Here is a 4847-nt window from a genome sequence, read left to right as displayed (position 1 = left end):
TTTAGGGCACCCTACCAATTTGAAAATTTTTGTTGAACTTGCTTGAAAGAATTTATTTTGGAACATGGTTTTGAGCTAAGAACACAAGCTTGTGAGATTTGAGCCTAATGGTGTGGTTACATCTTATAACCACTTATTTTCCTTCTTGCGTGTAATTGTTCTCTTTCTATGATTGTAATCTTTGATTTGTTTGAATCTATATGTCCCATTATTCCTTGTATTCATGCATTTATATGATTGAGGCCATCATTTCATTAGCTCACTTATCCAAATAGCCTTACCTTTTACTCTCCTTTGTTAGCCGATTTTGAGCCTACGCTTAACCCACTTGTTCTTATTTTAGCACATTACAAGCCTTAAAGCGGAAAACAATGAATGTCCTTTATTTGGATCTTTGATTGGCTTAGGCTAGTGAGTGTGAGTGTCATCCAAGAGTGGGAAAACTTTGGGACATTGGTTGGGATAAAAGGGTGTTTGTGTTTTGTATTTTTATATTGGGGAATTGGTACATACTCATGTATTGATTAAATGTATAGACCTTATGCATTAATGTTCTTGTATATAGTTTGAAAGAAAAAGAAATAAAAGTGAAAAAGAAAAAAAAAGAAAAGAAAAGAAAAAAAATGTATATAGAAAAAGAAAGAAAAAAAAAAAGAAAAGCAATAAAGGGGACAAAATGCCCCAAAGTGAAGCTCAATAAGAATCAATGCATAAGTGTTGTGAAATGAAAAGAAAATGCATGAGTATGTGAAAAAGTGAGGAATGGGTAGTTAGATTAGTACTTAATTGTATAGGTCATTATATAGGTTAGGTGGGAAAGTTTAAGTTAATCAAAGATTCAAATCCTAAGTCCACTAGCCATATATGATCCTACCTTGACCCTAGCCCCATTACAACCTAAAGAAAAGACCTCATGATACATGTATGCATGCATTGAATAATTGTTGATTGTTAGAAGAAAAACAAATCTTGGAAAGCATGATTAGAGGAGAATTGAGAGAATCAACCCCAAACACCGAGCGACTAGAGTGCAAACACTTCCGGTGAGGGTTCGATGCTCAATTCCTTGATTCCCGGCTTTCATGAGCGTTCTTCTTGCAAGTCTACTTAAACTTCATTTTGATATTCGAATTAGAAGGATTCATGAATCGTTATATGATCTTGGCCCTACTTATGCATTAGGACTTCTAGTTCTCACACCTTACCAAGGGCCTTTTATAGTTGTTAGTTTATTTTCATTGTCATTTACTTTTCATGCTTCTTATCCAAAACCCCAAAATAACTCATAACCAATAACAAGACACTTTATTGTAATTCCTAGGGAGAACGACCCGAGGTCCAATACTTCGGTTTATAAATTTTAGGGGTTTGTACTAGTGACAAACAACTTTTTGTATGAAAGGATTAATGATTGGTTTAGAAACTATACTTGCAACGAGAATTCATTTGTGAAATTCTATACCATCAAAAATCCATTCATCAGCTAGCCAGTACCAAACCCGGACACGGTAACAAATCCTTAATCCAGGAAGTCGTTAAGACACCTTCCGTGTCAACAACAACCAACGCTCACCTGACAATCTCAAACCAGGGATCTTGGACCTACCCGATCCTGCAATACCTCCTCGATGGAACACTGCCACCAGATCCCAAAGAGGAAAAGCGAATAAAAAGGGAAGCCGCCAACTATACCATTGTCGCAGGACAGCTGTACAAACGCGGATTCTCGCAACCCCTGCTCAAATGCATAGAACCCGAGAACACGGAGTACATACTCCGCGAAATCCACGAAGGCTGCTGCGGTCACCACATCGGAGGCAAGACTTTAGCCCAAAAAGTCATCAGAGCAGGCTACTTCTGGCCTACGGTTATCCGAGATTCTATACAAATAGTTAAAAACTGCGACAAATGCCAAAGGCACGCCAATATCCACCAAGCCGCACCGCACCAGCTCAGCACCATATCGGCAGAACGGCCATTCAGCACTTGGGGCATCGACCTCGTCGGACCCTTCCCAACGGCACCCGGACAGCTTAGATACCTCATCGTCGCCATAGACTACTACACTAAATGGATCGAAGCCGAACCCCTGTCCTCCATAACGGCAACCCAATGCCGAAAATTCCTCTGGCGTCAGATCATCACCCGATTCGGGATCCCCGAGATCGTTATCTCGGACAACGGAACCCAATTTACCGACAAAAAATTCAAAGAATTTTTAGAGGGGCTACATGTATCCCACCGTTTCAGCTCGGTAGAACACCCTCAGACAAACGGACAGGTGGAATCCGCGAACAAAATAATCGTCAAAGGACTTAAAAAGCGGCTCGACGAAGCCAAAGGACTATGGGCCGACGAGCTCGGATCGGTCCTATGGTCATACCGAACCACACATCAAACAACAACGGGAGAAACACCTTTCCGACTAACATACGGTGTTGAGGCGGTCATCCCGGTAGAAGTCGGAGACCCAAGCCCCAGAAAAACGGTCGGAGGTAACGACGAGGAAGCAGAACGAGACCTCATTGACGAAACCAAACACAGTCTGAAGAAAAATCCAAAAAAGATAAAGATAGAAAGCTACTCGAGGTCAACGATCTGGCCATCACGAATAGTCTTGAAGGCCCCCATCACGGACACATCCGCACCAGGAGCCAGCACTAAAGCCTGAGCCCTCATCGTCTCCTCGGTAGCCGCAATCGCACCCTTCGCATCAGCCAATAACTCCGCCTTCTCCCTCCTCAAGGCAGCGACCTCGGCCTTCAAATTCTCTGATTCACTGAGAAGCACAGCCGCCTGAGAACCCGCATCAGAAGCCCGTTGCCACTCCTCTGCCAGTTGAGAAAGAAGCGAAGTCTCAACCTCGGAAAGCCGGAGAATCTCCGCCCCGGCTTCCTCGGATGACTTCACCGCCTTCTCCCTAGCAACCCCGGCAGCCTCAAGCTCCTCCTTCAGCTTAGCCACCTCAGCCTGAGAATGACGGAGCTTCTTATCCAACAAGCCAACTTGCGCCATCACGGGCTCGGCTTTTCGAACAACAACGGCAGATCGGAGAAGAGCACGATACACCGACTTAGCCTGGAATGAAACATCGCAGCCATCAAAAAACGGCTCCGTCCCAGGCATCAAGTGTTGATCAATAAACCCCGGATCATCGAAACGTCGGTCCATCACACTGGGCACCAAACCTTCATCCTCAAAGGTCTCGCTGCTCGGGTCCTCAGGCCTTCTTCTCTTCCGAGAAGCCTCAGTAGCCGTCACCACAACAACTTCAGGAGAGTTCGTAGGCCCTGGAGAAACTTGAGCCTCGGCCCGCGCACCCGAGGAAACCACCTCCTGAGAAACTGGCTGAGAATCCACGGCAGGGTTAGAAACAGGAGTAGCCGGAGACGACGACCCCTCCTCCAGGGCCATCGCCGCCTTCAAACGAGCCAAGGATGTCAAGCCACCAGCCATCTCAACTGCAAACAATAAAAATCCCAAGTTACAAAAACGGGAAACAAAACATAAAAACTAAAGAAAAAACAGACACACACCAACATATGATCGGCAAGCAACCGGATCACCCATCACGTCCCGAGGATTAAGAGAACGCTCCCCAAACAACTGCCACAGAACGAGAGCAATATCCCGCTCCTCCGAGGACAGAAACTCTTTCGAAACCCGAGTAAAAACCGACGGACCCGCCTTAAAATTCCAGTAAGTGGGGAACAGACGATCACCCTCCAACGTCAACCAAAAGGGATGATGTCCCCCCGCGGGACGAACCTTAAAATAACCACTCTTAAAACCGTGGAAGGAGTCTTCATACAAACCGAAAATCCGACAATGGGGCTGAGCTCGGAAAGACACATACCCCTTTTTATGCTTCCCCTCCTTAGTCGGAAGAGTACACAAGAAAAGGAAAAGAAAAACGTTTACTGAGGCAGGTAACTCTAAATAATCACAAACGAGCTCAAAAGACCGTATTGCCGCCCAGCTGTTCGGATGTAGCTGGGACGGTGCCACGGAGCACCGATTCAACAACTGCTGAACAAAAGGAGAAAAGGGAAGCCGAACACCAAGCCGGGTGAACATCGCCTCATACACCCACATCCAATCCGGCACTGTCGGGGAGTCGAGATTGGTATAGCAAACCCTCTCGTCAACCCCAGGGAGGGCAAGCTCGTAGTGGCGTTCGGCATCGCCACCCCCACAAACAGCCCCTTCATCACGGAGCCGTTGGAGGTCCGCCTCCGTCATCCGCGACGGTGTCCCCCAAACATCACTGGTGACCCAAGAAAAAAGGTCAGGGACACCCCCCGCCGGGGCCACCGGAGCCCTCACACCCTCCATCCGTCGGCGAGCCATACCTAAAATATCGACGAGCACCACCGTCAGCCAAACCTCACGGCAGAAAACGACGGCGGGTAAAAAACTGGAACGAACCGCCACCGCACACCACCAATTATGCGGTGGCACTCGCCCCAACCCTTTTCTAGGAACCCAACAGAACTATCTAAACCACCATACAAACACCACAAAACTACCCTAAAACAGCTACACTTAGCAAAAACAAAAACAAGATACTGCAGAAAACAAAGCAGAAGAAGCAAAAAGAAACAAGAGAAATGCTAACCTGATAAATCGAAGGAAGACAACCCGAAGGAAAGACGCCGCAGAAGAAGACCAACCGAAACTACAGAAAGCGAAAATGGAGAATGGGAAATGCTGTAACTAGAAAGAGAAGCAATAGAGAAGTAAAAGCAGAACGAGGGAACTGAAGGAGGAAAACCAAAACGGTTTTTGAAAGAAGCAAAACGACAAAAATACCCTTAGAAAGCAAAGCAAACGCAAGGGCAAAAAAG

Source organism: Arachis ipaensis, chromosome B02 (assembly GCF_000816755.2).
Source record: "Arachis ipaensis cultivar K30076 chromosome B02, Araip1.1, whole genome shotgun sequence".
Lineage (NCBI taxonomy): Eukaryota > Viridiplantae > Streptophyta > Magnoliopsida > Fabales > Fabaceae > Arachis > Arachis ipaensis.
This window is presented reverse-complemented; position numbering follows the sequence as displayed.